Source organism: Dermacentor albipictus, chromosome 5 (genome assembly GCF_038994185.2).
Source record: "Dermacentor albipictus isolate Rhodes 1998 colony chromosome 5, USDA_Dalb.pri_finalv2, whole genome shotgun sequence".
NCBI classification, from domain to species: Eukaryota; Metazoa; Arthropoda; class Arachnida; order Ixodida; family Ixodidae; genus Dermacentor; species Dermacentor albipictus.
In genome coordinates, this window is record NC_091825.1 from 107,574,118 (window position 1) to 107,589,900 (window position 15,783).

The 15,783-nt window shown below is 45.7% G+C and overlaps 1 protein-coding gene and 1 long non-coding RNA gene across 8 annotated transcripts in view; one reads left to right on the forward strand and one right to left on the reverse strand.

Annotated features, from left to right (window-relative positions):
- Positions 1–15,783, forward strand: part of LOC135897135 (uncharacterized) — a 771,735-nt gene that overhangs the window by 117,044 nt on the left and 638,908 nt on the right. The window lies entirely within an intron of this gene.
- LOC139060568 (uncharacterized) lies at positions 8,217–14,576 on the reverse strand. The gene is made up of 3 exons (XR_011514932.1): positions 14,139–14,576; positions 12,935–13,027; positions 8,217–8,487 (listed from the first exon to the last, which is right to left on the reverse strand). It is a non-coding gene; the product is annotated as an uncharacterized lncRNA (long non-coding RNA).

The window sequence follows — 15,783 nt, forward strand, 5'->3', positions numbered from 1 at the left end:
GCTTGTTGTCTCTGAGATTACAGGTTTTTTCTCCGCCGCTACACCGCCTCCCCGAACTCTCTGCACGGCGTCTAACGCGCAATCACCGCCCGTCTGTGCCTCGTGGAAGCGTTCCGACCTGTGATCCGCGATGATCCGTGCATGTGCCGTGGTTCAGCTATAGTACGTGCTGATTATTATTTGTGTGTACGCGCGCGGCGTGTGTGATGGGGGGACTCTTACGTTCCGCTTATCCTCAAGAGCCGTTAGTGGGTCGAGAATAGTTCGCTGTAAAACGCGGAATTCTCTGAGAAATGCGCCTGTTTAGCCTGTTCTTGTTCATTTCTTTCTTTCTTTTTTCTTCTTGTCTAAAGTAGGGAACAGAGCAGCAGTAGGGCTGACCATTGGAAGCCAACATTTTGTGTGGGTAGCTTTGCCTGACGAACCACTCGCTTTGGCGGAAATGGGGTGCGAGAGGTGAACGATCCGTTTTTTTGTTGCTGACGGTGCTGAAACAGGGTTACGAAATGTTTCGGTGGCCATTTAGATGATTGGTTCCTTTATTATGATCTAGAATTAAGAAATTAGCTGTGCCGCATAGTAAATTTTGCTTTTTGTTGTGCTGCAGGCTATTTGATGACAGATACATACACACTGTACTGTTCTCAGTTGTTCTATTCAGGATTTTGGAGCAAATTTAATGCTGACTCTTAATAAGAAAAATGCCTTCAGCACCAACGTTGCGTGGCACTCATGCCTACTGGTAACGTTAAGCGACTACACATCATGACGTGAAAAAATAAAATGAAATGAAACGATGTACTAAAAGAACAACGCTTTCGCATCGCGCTATAGTAGTCAGTAAGGCCGCTATCCTGTGATGTGTTGCCACGACGCATACGTAGTATTGTCGCAGCCCCTACTTACTGTATTCCTTCACATCTATCAGGCCAGCGTTGACTTCGGTATACGTCGTCAAGCACGGAACAACGCAATTCTTTTCGCGTTTGTTTCGTGCCACTTATGGCATGAAACTCGTCTAGGTGCGCCGAATACCTTGCATGTTCCCAGGATGGGGCGACGCCTAGAGACAATGGGAAACGTACGAAAAACGAAAGAAAGAAGGAAAGAAATAATAGAAGAAAGAGAAAGAGAAAGAAAGGAAATCATGACGCGGTAACAGTAGAGCGCGGACACGCGCAAAGAGAACGAAACGAGGCCATTGCACGGTTTGTTTGTGACTACGGGGATAAGGAGTCCGCACGGTGGTCGATGACAGCCGGCTGCGGCGGCGGGAATTAAGATCCCGCCGATAAAGCGATCTCGACATCTGCCGCCAAGCGGCTCCTTTCAAAAAAGCCGAACGGCCGGTGTTTGGCCCTCTCTCTCCTTCCTCCTCCTCCTCTTATTCCAACTTCCCGCTGCTTCGTTGTTGCGTACAAAGCCTGACGCGAAAACGAAGAAGGCCTTTTGCTTTTTCTCAGAGACCACCAGCTCTCTCTCTCTCCCTCTCTCTCTTTCAATCGCTGCCCGCATCGCGTGCATGCACATACGCACTACGCTACCGTCGACGCCGTGTCGAGAGCAGCCAGATAGATCGCGAGCTCTGCCACTGGTGCTCCTTCGTATCGCCGCTCGGCGTGCGATCGAGTTTCGGTCTTCGGACGCCCAGGCGATTGCCTGAGACTTTGGCTTTGCTGCCGGTGCCACCGCCTGCTTATAGTTGCCCAACATCGTCCTCGGGCCGGGTTCCCGTGTCTCTCTCTCTCTCTCTCTCCGACCGTCTTTCGTTCGGTGCTGCAACCAGCGCGGCCGCTAAAGGCTGTTGCGGCCTCTGCTGCCAGGTGAAACACTTCATCATGCCAATAGCGTTTCGTTCCATTTTTTATTCCCCCCCCCCCCCCCCCCCCCCACCAACTTCCTATCTTGGTCATACCGTGACGGTCGTCCTTTCTTCTTCTTCTTCTTCTTCTTCTTCATCCTTTCCAACCAAACTGCCGCTCGCGTGCTCCCACGGTGATTTATTTCTTTCACGTGTAGGAGACCAATACGCGCTCGCATCGCCGTCTTCAATGTACAAGGCTTGAAGGTTTTCGAGATTTTTCTTCCTTCGGCCGAGTTATTTTTCCTTAGCGCGCTCTTGGCGCAGGCATGTAGGAAAAATTTCGCAATCTGTTCACCGGAACGTTTACTCACGTGACCAAAGGCTGCGATTTGGATCTCGGAAAAGAAAAGACGGATGTGGATGGTTGGCGCCGCGTATGTAGCATACAGCTCGATGTGAGGGGGGGCTGTCTGCGCTGCGTTCGTTCTTGCTTAGGGGTGCGTCGCTCGTGCTGCACGGTTGCAGGGGCACGAAGGTGTGAAAGTGACCGCGTTCCCACTGAAACCTCGATGTCATCCCGCACCTTCAGCGCCTCTTCCTCTTCACAATCACGCACTCTCTCTCAGATGCACGAGAGAGGGAGAATCCTGATTTACTTGAAAGTCGCATACCTATTTGATGCAGGCTGCAAATGCGATTCACAGACACGCTTTGTCCAGGCTGTGGAAGTGTTCACATTTTTTAGCAAATACCGCGTTCTCCGAGTTTTCGTTGCCGTAGTATATGATGCGAAATATTTGTTGTATATTGATTTCGTTCTCTTTCCTCTCCTGTAAGGCTGACACAATGAACGAACGAACGAATGAATGACTTAACGAATGAATGAATGACTTTCGTACAAAGCTGCTGTAGCTAGCTGCGCTAGATCGAGGGAAATACGAATTTATCCCCTGAGGCTACTTTTCGAGAAAGGCGGAAAAATTATCAACAAATAAGCAGTCTGAGGCCAATTGACCATCAAAAGCGAGTGCCCAGTTATTATCGTGTCATTTAGTTCGCATTAGGGGAACTACATGAAGCGACATATCAGGCTGTCAGGTATATTAATTCAATCAGTGAAAAGCGTAACTCGGATTTCTCACGCACCCGCCGCGGTATAGCTATAGTGTTCCGCTGCTGCGCTCGATGTTGCGGATTTGATCCCTGCTTCATTTCGATGGGGGCGAAATAAAAAGAAAATGCTGGTATACTTATATTTAGATGCACGTTAAAGAACTCCAGGCGGCCAAAATTAACCCGGAGTCCCCCCACCCCCCCCCCCCACCCCACCCCTCTTAATTACGCATGCCTCATAATCACGTATCGGGAATTTCGGCACGTGAAACCGCAGAAGATACATTAATTTCACATTTCACGCTTCTAACGGCATAATTTTCTCAAATCCACTAATATAAATTGGCCTCGCTCCGCCGCGGCTTTGATACTTCCCTCCTTCCTTCCTTAATGAAATGCAGTTCTTAATTGATAGATACGACCAAACCGCGCTGCGATTAACGTTGCTTTCGCCTGCTATTTATACCGTTGTCTCGTATGTTTCTCAGCCTCGGAGATGCTATCTCTTCAACCCCAGAGCTATCACGCGTATTTCCATTCATAACGGCACGTATATCCGCGGCGACTCCGTGGCACCGGGACGCGAAGCTCCTTTCCATCTAAATCAATCACATCGACATCTCGCATATGCAAGTAAAACTGGTTTCGGCTCATTTGCATGAGTTACGGCGAGCGAGGCCGATTTGCGATCGAAATCTCGTTACCCCCCGACTTTCGCTTTCTGCCTAGCTGAACTATCGCTAACAGCCCGTTACTCCCATTTTCTTTTTTTCTTTTTTTCTGAATGCGCCTTTTGCTTTTGTGGAGGACATTACGTGGTGAGATTTACAGTATTTTACTATGCACGTCTGAGGGAATACATCACGTAACACGCTGTGTGTTATTCGCAGGGTCATATACAGGCTTTTCTCAAACGTGGAAAATATATACTCCGAAGCGGCACATTATACGATCCTTGCAAAAAGGAAGAATGTACAGCTACGTGGAAAAGTCCGTCAGCCTCTTAAGTTTTGTGAAAACCATGACATCCTGAGGTCCCATACTTTTAATAATGAAGTCTCTCTCGCTAACACCGCTATTTCTTCCAAACCTGTGACGCCTTGTGTTAACCTTAGAATATTTTTCAAGTTGTTCTTACTGTTATGCAAAGAAGAGTAACGAGCGTTATTGGAGGGTGACTAAATATTTTTGTTATTTCTATTTCAATACAGAAATAAGAATACCATTGCATTACATTTATGAAATACTGCTTTGGTCGTTCCGGATAGCTCTAGACCCGTCGGTGAGTCCAGTGTACATCAACACATCATTTGTCTTCTTATCTTATTATTTTTCTCCTTCACGCAGTGGAGGGCGGTAGCAAAATAGACTCAGTCCTGATTGGCCTTCTGTCTTTGATTTATTATTTCTCTCTCTCTCACTCTCTCCCTCTGCGGACATAGGGCCTTACTATTTTTATTGATTCATGATGGCTGCTGGCTTAGTGCAGTCTGCTTATTCGAAATTATGGTACACAATTATCTACCACCTTTATTCAGACATTTTATTAGCAAAAAAGCACAAGAGGAAGTTGAGAGAGAGAGAGAGTAAGAAGATCAACCGGACATGCTTCCGGTTTGCTATTCTGCGCAGGGGGACGGGAGTTAAGGTACAGCGCCGATAATATCGTGTATCCCAGCTAACTTTAGCCAAGCAATTCAAAAATTTTAAGACAAGGTGCAAGAACACAATTTTAAGACCTACGGCGTTCAGTTGTCAGATACCAGACGACCGAACACCGTAAGACCTTAAATCGTATCTTGAACCATGTTGTTCAAAACTAGTTTTGCTTATTTGGAGAGCTTGGCTAACTTGCCTTAGCTGGGACCAACTATATACTGACTAGTGTGCTCTGCGATAGCCCCGCAGTGGCACCGTACCGTACTGCAGCGCACCAAGCGGATTTACATCTCACTACGTGATACGCAACGACGTGCCCGCGCGCAAAGCGTAGCCTCGATTCCAGTTTCCTTGCATAATTAGCGATTATTCTATATCAATATTGAACTACGTGGCCTTCGCACTAGCGAACGATAGTACATTTCGTTGCCGTGGTACCGTAGGTGGCATTCAGACGGTGTTACCCGAATAAGAACCATGCCAACCCTGTCACTATATTATACGCACTGTATTCTAGGCACTGTATTTTAGGCACTGTAGTTAGGAGATAATAGTGAGGAGATAACACTTTCGGTGGTCTTGCCTAAAGTAGGGACGCTCTTCTTGAGCATTATGTGCAAGAGGACTTTCTTCTGTGCCTGCAACACCTTCTTACCCCAGAAGGGTCAATTGAAGCCTCCAAAGAAGATTCACGTGTTCTTGCACTCCTATAAGATAGGCTCGTATGATAGAAATGTGGGAACATGTTTACCGCAGTAACATTACATGTATGAGAGACGCTCAAATGTAGCTGTTGCCAACCTCGATCGCCAAACCAAACCCGACTGTGGCCGCAACCCGCCACCCATCAACAATGAGAACACACGGAGCTGCCCATCCCAACCTACGATCGGTCACCGAGGCCAGCCGATTTAACAAAGTGAAGCAACGCCCGCCTATAGCTTTGTAAGCTTGTCAAGCGTGGGGCATGGTTCAAGAATCTTTGTCTCGGAAAATTGTTTGCGATCTAGTCCAAGTCTTCGAAGAGCCATTAGCGGCCTATCAGAAGCCTACGCACAATCGACTGTCAGTCTGTTCGTACCTATGAATGATCTGTCCAAGCAACGAGCACGAACTGCCGCGCACACAACCTTTCCCGTGTATTCAATTTCCCTGATGCTTTGCGATCCTCCCAGCGACGCAGTGCACGAGAATTTTGAGTTAACGAGTAACATATCGAGCGCTCATCTACCCGCACCTCGATGCTATCTGGACGCTAATTTGAATAAGCGAACGGGACGAGGGCTTGCATGCGTGTCGCTGCGTAAAGTAGCAGCGTGAGTGCGCGTGGCCGCTTTGCTACGCAGGGCCAGCGTTGTGTGAGCTTTGTCTGTGTCTGTGTGTGTGCGTGTGTATGCAGTGTCTTGAATTATACATGGTGGGCGATAGCGATGCTCTCATATATACGCGAATCGCTTCAGTGTTATCTCTCCCCGATTAGCGTTGTCGTCACTGCCATCTTGTTTGTTTGTTTTTCATTCTCTCCCGTTTTCGCTCGCGCATTTATTTTTTCCCCCTTTTTTTTCCTGCGTGCTTCTTTTGGCTCGCGGCAGTGTTTTACGAGCAAGGAAGACACGTTGCATTAGGATATTCGTGCACGGTATTTGGAGTCCACCTCGCCAATAAGGGTGGCTTCGAGCGTGAAAGTTCGTTCCTGGGCTGCTTTTCTTCCTTCTCTTTTCTCTCTTATGTATAAGCTCGTGCTATTGCCAGTGGATTTGTACATGCATATAGCGTACAGAAACAGGCAAAAGTGGAACGTCAGCGATTCCGTTCTCTCGCTTTCCTTTCTTTCTGCAGAGCTTTATACCTGCGTCTGTGCAGGTCGTGAGCAGGCTTCACTGTTCGGCGGTTGTCTGCATGTGTTCGTGCATATGTACATACATAGATGCGTGATGTCCTGAGCCATAAAAAGTTCCTCTGGGCCTCTATTTTACGTAGCTCTAAATTTAGTTTGCCTTAAGTAGCTACTGCCTCTTTCTTTCTCAGTCCCTCTCGCTTTCCTTTATTTTTGCGATAGCATCCCCTAAGTTATCTGCATCACAACTGTCCGCCACGTATACAGAAGTATAGCATCTTGCACACGCTCCTCCAATATTTTGTGCACCGTCTTTGTTTTTTTACGCGCTCCGACGTCGGCCTTTTTCCTTGATCTGTCCGTTCGCGCTCCCATATATTACTCGCACTCTGGTGAGGCATAGCGTGCGTACCTGCTGCGTCCCCAAGCAACGAGCTCGTTCATCCTGTGCGTTTCATCAAAAGGCTGCCACTCAGCGGAGCCGCATATCGTTCAAGCCGGGCGCTAGTGTTCGTTTTCTTGCATTTTGTTTATTTAAACGCGCAAAGTAATCTCTCGTTTTCCCCCTGCATCCTGAGTAGCGATATATGCCTTCCGTTTTCTCGCCACTCTAGCCGCTGCATGCGGCGACTCAGGGGCGTTATCCGGCTCGGCATAGGTTCCCGGCTTCGACTGCCGGCTGCGACGACCGCGATCTGACAAGGGCGATTTACAGGAAAGAGCACGTTTAAGGATCCTAGGTGGCGCGAGTTAAAGCATCTTTGGTCGTAGGTGTGCAGCTTTCCCATTGTCACTTCTATGTGCATGCATGGGTGCCCCTCGTTAATTTTTCGATGTCTCCAATTTTTATTGATATTATTTATTCGGGTGGTGACTAGCTAAACAGAAGTGTGTGTGTGTGTGTGTGTGAGTGAGAGAGAGAGAGAGAGAGAGAGAAAATGCAGACGATGAGAGCTCCTCCTGGTGTTCCTACAGGCAAACAATTGAGATAGCAGAAGGGACTCAAATTGGCGCAGTATACATTATATTGTATGTGTCGCCTGCGGTTATCGCATTAAGTGCGGAACTGTTGTAACCATGTAGCCAAGGCGTAGTAGGGATTGTATAAGGTGGAGAACTCTTCGAAGTTAAACTATATAATCTACAAAATTGGCCTGCGATGTGGCTATTTTGACTCGTACCTACATACATATAATTTCACTGCGCAAGGTAGCGCCGAAAAAAGAAAGAGCTGCTGTTCTGCGTTGACTCTGAAAGGGAATGCGCTGACATGCGATTGACCGGGCTTTTTATTCGCGCACGGAAAATCATCTCGCGCAAATCCTACAGCTAATAATACAGGTACATGCGTTTCGACGCGTAGGTTCCATGCTACACTGTAAAATAATTTACACCCCTAAGGGTTTTTTTCGGTGTCTATAACTAACCCCCTAGCACCCTTGAAAAAGCTGGGTTTTATAGGGAATTACACCCTTGTGATGGTTATTCTATATTCCAATAACACCCTATCCCTTGAGGGTGTTTTGAACAACATATTACCCTTCGACCCATGGGGTGTAAGGGTGTGATCAGGAATATATTACCCCTTCACCTATCGGGTGTAATGAGCAATATAATAGCCCTTGAAGTACGGCATGTGGAAGCGGGTACATATGCACTTCATTGTTTGTTTCCAAGTCTACAGTTAGGCTAGCACACAGAAATGTTATGTATGGTGTGCATACAATAGGTAATGTGTTTAGAAACGCACTGCATAGCAACTTTGAGAGAAAACACATTATCACTTGTGAGTGTTCTGCATGAAATGGTCCCATTTATCACAGATACAGAGTGACTGCATGGAGGGTCATTTATTCTAGCCTCCTGTACAATATTTTGAGCTTGCACTATGCCTTGTGGTGACATGTCTTGCGGCCGTTCTACATTGAAGAACAGTCTCATTCAAACCAAAGTTCCAGGGCACAGGCGAGGATGATGATGCCTTTTTGTAGCTCCATTCCAATGTCCTAAGGCGAGCCATCATAGATGAAGCCATTTCTTCATTGATCACTGTAGCCATCTGCTTCTTTTCTACCTGCAAAATGATTTGTTGCAATTTAATGTCAGGAAAAGTACACGAAACATGACTAGCAGCGCTTCCCTGCATCATTCACTTTAATATTTCAAGATCACATGAAGAGCAGGTTAAAGAAAACAAGCACAGATAGTGCTTACTTCCAGGAAATCGTCATTTCGAAAGAATAAGGCATTTAATCTGCCACATCATGAATGTAGGAGAGACAGGCTACACAACTATATGAGGGCAATTCAGAAATTATTGCCTCCAAGCCCACTACTTTGCCAATATTACAGCAAACATTTTGAACTTTTTATCATTGATGCACTTATGCTTAAGCTATCGAATGTCACTTGCCTCGCCTTCCTATCTCTTCTCGTTCCAGAGTAATCGAGCAATTCATGGCATCCAGTGGTGACGTCCAGTTGAAACAACAGGCTGTAATTGAATTTCTGACTGTGGAAGGTTGTGCGCATATCAACATTCACGGCCATTTGACTGCAGTTTACAGGAATGCCTGTGTTGACGTCAGCACTGTGCAGAGGTGGGCAAGGACTGTGAAAGACCAAAATCCTACCACATCAAATCTCCCGGATCAGCACCGAAATGGATGGCCCACAATGGCTTCTGATGAGGGTCATGAACATCAGCAGATGAGTTGACTCGGTGCAATCACAGGATCAAGCAACACCAGATTGCAACACTCGCCATTTCCATTGCCTCAGTGAACCACATCATTAAAGACCTGCGTTACAAGAAGACTTGCGCTTGTTGGGTGTCACGGTAACTGACGACTGACATGAAAAAGTCGAAGCATAGCTAACAAGTTCAATTCTTGTAACCCAGGAGGTTTTTAATTATGTGGTTCACTGAACCAATGGAAATAGCGAGTGTTGCTGCAACCTGGTGTTGCTTGATCTTACGATTGACCCAATTCAACTCGTCTGCCTGATGTTGATGATCCTCATAAGAAGCCATTGTGGGCTGTCCAGTTCGGTGCTGATCCTGGACATTTGATGCGGCTGGATTTTGATGTTTCTCAGTACTTGCCCACCTACGCACAGTGCTGATTTCAACACAGGCATCCCCGTAAACTGCTTTCAGATGGCAATGACTGTTGAAGGGCGCAGAACCATCCGCAGTGAGAAATTCAATTACAGCCCACTGTTTCAACCGGACATCACCACTCGATGCCATGCATTGCTCGATTACTTTGGAACGTGAAGAGATAGGAAGATGGGGCAAGTGACATTCTATAGCTTAAACATCAGTGCATTAATGATAAAGAGCCAAAATGTTTTCAGTACTACTGGTAAAGTAGTGGGTTGTGCATCAGTGCACAACCCACTTTTGTGCCTCAGTGCATAAAAGTACATTTTGTTAAAAAAGTAAGTGGAACAACAGTGCACTTTTCCGGCAAGTTTGATGGTGCATATCTCTAAACTGACGCCATTCTGGAAATCAATTCCAAGTAGATACACCTTGTAATCTCACTGGCTATGATTCGTAAATTACAATATGTGCCCCAGATATGTGGTGGCGCTGGCAAACACTCCCAGCGTTCTACTAGGAAGCATAAATACCCAAGAAAGTGATGGGGAAACGGCGCCCGCAGTAGCTCAATTGGTAAAGCACCTAACGCGTAATGCAAAGACGTGGGTTCGTTCCCCACCTGCAGCAAGCTGTTTTTTCATCCACTTTCAGTTCCATTAATTTATCATTTCTTTATTTCATTTGTTAATCACAAGTAATTTACCCTAACTTGTCCTTGGTGTCAGTGTTTGCTGGCTTCTTAGGATATGATTAATAAACATCGGGTTTCTTGGTTAAGCACTTTCTTTTCGGTTATATTAGCTATAATGTAATTCATTCGAAAGATAATAAATTTTTTTAATTAGTTTAATGTGTTTCGATTTCTTGTGCTAGATATATCTGCGTGTTTGAATATTCCTGCTCAAGGACTAGAATTATGCTATATGCAACAGGACTATATTTAAAAATTCCACAAGACTGAAAATCATCACCCTGCATAAAAACAGTGTGAATTTCAAAACAAGCTTCAGTGAACCTTATTGAATCGGCAAATGGCCAGTGTAACTAGTCTGATCATCCTGGAAATCTTTTGTAGCTTATAAGCATAGTGAATTTCAATTCCACATTTAGGAGTGCAAATTTTTCTAGAAGTCAGCTTTTTCTTTTTAACAGCTAGCATCCCTGCCAGTTTGCTTAAACATAATGTTGCATGACTTCAACAGTACTGCACAATCACTTTTTTCTGCTCAGTGTCTAGTGATGTGTCTTTAGCAGCTGAGATAATTAATGTTCATGCAGATAAACATCAGAAAACATTGCAATAACTGCCAAGAAAATGCAATCATGCGTTTTGTTTACAAAAGAGCATGTGCTCTACCTTCTGCCAGGTTTGTTTTCCGTGTCAGGCTAGAACAGAAGTTGCACAAGAGGCACCTTTTGCATCCATGAAGATATTTTATGAGGTTATGGTGGTGTCGAAACATGACATCAACCATAACACTTTAAACTATTTTATGAAACAGGTATTTGTACAAAGATAGAAAAGGCACCAATTTTGAATTTATCACATTTGGTTTAGAGTACCATAGTATAAATGGCTCAACTAGTACAGGTACGCAAACAGGCTAGTTGGTATTGGTCGATGACGTTGGACAATGTGAACTCGACAAAGGATGGAGAAAGAGGCGAGAGCATTTGTTCCATTTCTCGCCACTTTTGACGTCCCTTGTACAAGTCTGCGCTGTCTGTCGAACATCATGGATCAACTAGTACAGCCTGAAAAAAATATGTCATGAAAGAAAACTTGACTTTCAACCTCGACAATTCTGCCTGTTAGGTATTATGGTTTCTTTAGAACTTATTTCTTTATACAAAGTCAGACCCATCAAGTAAAGGTTACTGAGAAAGAAATGAAGAACAACGTCAACACCTCTCAAGGCACATGCATCAAAGGAGTCAGAACATCATCCACATTACCTTTAGGTGCAAGAGTATTCTCTTTCTTAGGCAAACTGCATTTCTAGTTTCTTAAAGCCTATATATTTATTTGCCACAGCTATGGGAAAATCACAAGGTGGAAAAGATGTGTTGGTGCAATTTCAACTATTATGTACAACAGCAAAAGGTAAAGCACAGGAAGTCTCACTGCTCCTCTGTCTAAATGACATTCAGTTTCATTTGTCATGTCCACTGCTATCCTGATGGCAGCAGAAACAGGAAGACAGCAGCGTGGTTCAGAAAGTAGATGAAGGAGCTGATATCCTAGCTGACATAAAGAGTAAAAAAAGGGAGCTGGTCAGGCCATGTAGTGCAGACGTGAGACATCATTAACTAGCGCGAAAAAGACAACGGACGACAGCTAGAAGCACACAGGACAGAACTCTAGGCTTCAACTGAAATTTCGGCTACACAGACACATAGGATTCAGGGGATGCGACCTCAACGCATGGAAGCAACATTTATCTTTCCTTTTCCCTGCCTGACACAGGAGGTATTGGAGCCAATCGATGGGCAGGTTCATTTCGAGATACGAACACTCTTTTTTGGCGAGAGCAAGGGAGGGGTGCTTACACACTTATCACCCGCTTTTCGATGCAAAGTGCTTCGAATATTTTCATGTCGACCTGCCTCTAGAGCCGCGTTGGCAGATGAGTGCTTTGAAACTGCTCAGTGCATGAGCACTTACAGCAATGATTGGCCAGATGGCCACCAGCCATGACAGCTGCCCTATCTTCGTTCCCCCAAGCGGTCGTTTAAACACCGACCTGTTTGGCTTGAGGACACATAGGGCAGCTTTGAGTGCCTTGGTGGCTGGTGGCCACATGGCCAATCATCGCCATACGTGCTCATGCACCGAGCAGTTTCAAAGCAATCGTGTGCTCAGGCAGCTCCAGAAGCAGGTGCATAGGGAAATATACGAACCACTTTGCATCAAAAAAGTGGGGAATAGGTGTGTAAGCACCCGTCTCTGGCTCTTACCAAGAATGTTCGTATAACCTGTTCATAAATTTGTTCCGATAGCTCCTGTGTTGTTTCTGTCCGTCGACATTCTGTGCATTCCATGTTTCTGTGTAGCAAAAATTTCAGTTGAAGTCTAGACTTCTTTTTTATGTGCTTCTTGATGTTGTCTTTTTCACGCTAGTTATTGATGTCTCAAGTCTGCAATGAGCACCAACTAGCCCAAGTGCCTTCTTCAACCATGTAATGCATAGGGCAGATAACCGGTGGCACATTCGAGTTACGGAATGGATGCCATGAGAAGAGAACGGTAGTCAAGGATGGTAGAGAAGTAGACTACGATGAAGTCAAAAAATTTTGCAGGCTTCACTTCGAATCAGCTAGCACAACACAGGGGTAATTGGAGCTCACTGGGGGAGGTCTTCATCCTCCGGTGAAAAAAATATGTAGGCCAATTGTGATGAAAAAAGTATACCTGTCGGTTCAGACGTCTTCACTGTCTTTTCAGCAACGTGTAGGCCCAAGACAGCCAGTCGGTTCCCATGCAATTGCTTCATGCTGACTGCAACTGCATGGGCACAAGAAAACAACCCACCATTAATACCATTCGAGATTGACGACTCAATAAAAGAACCTCTCAAAACTGCAAATACAATTAAGCATTTACCAGCTTAATAATTACATATATAAAGGCCAAGAATAGTTACAATAACCATACACTTTATAACTAGACATTAAAATAAGGTAGTGAAGGGTACAATAACCGTAGGACGCTAAGTGCAATTCATTTCAGAAATACTGTTGACAACTGACAGGACGCCTTAGGCAGGGTTCAGTCACACAACAAGAAAACAAATAGTAGTAATAATAAGCACGCCTGCGTGAAACCAAGAAACGAGTACAAGGACGAGAAAAAAATTGATTAGGCTCGGTGTGATTATTTATACAAAAAGATAAATTTATAAACAAATAGCGCAACCACGCATTCATCCGCAACAGCACGACAGCTTCTATAACAAACGAGCACAACTTAAAGCGATTGATAAGTACATAGCCGGGACGGTCGTGGTTCTTTTGTTTTGCATTAGTTCTAGTCATGAAACCACAAGCATTGCAAGCTGCCTGCGCCATTACCTACCACGGGACCTCCGACAAAAAAAATAATAACAATTGAGTGAAAGTACACAAGCGACATTTAATACGGTTGTCACACTGCACACTGTTGGCCGCGATCGATCCTGACTGGAATCGAATTTCTGGACGCGTTTGGCCTCGTTGCACAATCGGTGAACGGGAGCCAATCGCGGTCGAAAATTTCGATCCAGAACGCGCTCAATCGTGCTCGAAAGTGGCCGTGTGACACCGGTATAAGTTTGCGCCCATCTTTGGTAACGGAAAGAACCAATTAGTCAAACCAAAGTATTATTTCCCTGCCTGCGCCGAATACTGACGCGTAGCAGTACTTAATTCTCTACAACTCTAGTTGAGGACACGTGAACAATGAAACATTCATTTTTTTTTTCTTTTTCACATTCGGTGCCCATAGGCTACGCCTGGAGTACATATACTACACTCGCATCCAATACACCTTGCGCTGTCCTTTAAATAAATTACGCGAAAATTACTACCACAATGACGCACCATAAAAAACGCGACGCTGAACGTGGCTACGTACGTACCTTTTATATGAGCAGTTCATGCGCCTTGCAAAAGGCCCTCGGTTTGAAGGCGGAGCGCTGTCACGATCTGTACTCTGGGCACGCCGTTTCGTTTACGTAGTGGATGGACCATGTTGACGATGCATTCCGCCGAAAAACAAAACGTCCACTTCATCACTGTTCAGGCCGAATGGAAGATGTTTTCTCCTTCGCCACGAATGACGGCCGTCGTAGGCGTAGTAAGCACACTGTCACAAAGAAACACCGATGTCGTAGGCCGCTGGTGCCCTTCTTTCTCACACATAATCGCGTCGCCTTCACTCCGGACGCTCACTTCGCGTCGATGAGCACAAAAGTACACGAAAACAACGAGGTGGTACAACCTAAACGCAGCAAAAAACAATCTAATTACTCACAACTTCAAGAATGTCACGGAGAACACACACATGTGCTCCCGGCGGCCCGCCATAGAATAAAGAACAACTTTAGAGAAGGGAAACTGTACCTTCCACAGTGGTTCGAAAATAAGAAGCGGCAGCGCATGGAACTTAGTGGGGAACCCGACAGATGGCGCTACTTTAACAGGAAGCGGAAATGCTTTTTTTTTAGTACATTATTCAATATGGCCGCTTTACACCGGTGCCGTACGCTGGGTACGCGCCGTGTTCGCCTCGCTGGCTTTGCGGCATGCCTCAGCTGCCGCGTTTTAATGGCCAGGAGACTAAAGAGCCTCTACTGACGCCCATACAAACAAGCCACAAGTGAGTGAACAGGACGTGCGACTTTATTGGCAGAATAAAACCAGTGCACCTTCTCATACAAGATCAGAAATAAAATTTGCATGTCGAGATGCGCTGAAACCATTAACGCGAGCTCGTAAACTGCTCACTTTCGTCGCCGCACATGGCGATCTGGTAACGAGCGACAATCAGTAGCGCAAGCAAATTGGGCAGTGCACCACCTGTTTGCATTGACAGTCGCCGTAACTTGCATTGCGAAGCAATCCGGTGACGCAAGGCATCTGCTGCCGCAACCAACACAGCGACATGGACTAAACGGCATTTTAGCGTTCCCGCCTTTCCAACCTGCACGTTTCTTTTTGTTCTTTCGGGAGCCGCTAATGTGTAACTCATAGTTGGTGCGCCACATTCTCCATGTGGGCATCACCATTTTGCAGCCACTTTTGCAGGCCTTTCCACCCATGTGGCTATCAACTTCGGACTATGTAATAACATGTGCTGTCTCCGTTCACGCCACATCACGGCCGATGAAGGCCCACAAGCATACTTGGCCGGCGGCTGCAGCAAGAAATGTCGAATGGGGAGAGCACCAATTACGGTGCATGTAAATTGGGAGTCTTTGTCGCTGTGTGGACTGCAGGAGCAGATGGTTACCTCAGGAGACTGTTGCCCATGCAGCTAACCAGGTCGCCACATCGAAGAAACATAACACGGCGACCATTATCAAATTAGACTCTGCATTCAATCACCGCATAAGGTTCAGGCAATACACTGTACATTGGCTAAGATCCACATGACAACAGTGGGCATTCACGCACTACAAGTTCCATACAGCACATTCAGCTATCCAACTTCAGGCACAGTGCTTGCCTACGTCGCACATGGTCGTCTAGTAACGAGTGACAACCAGTAGCACAAGCAGATTG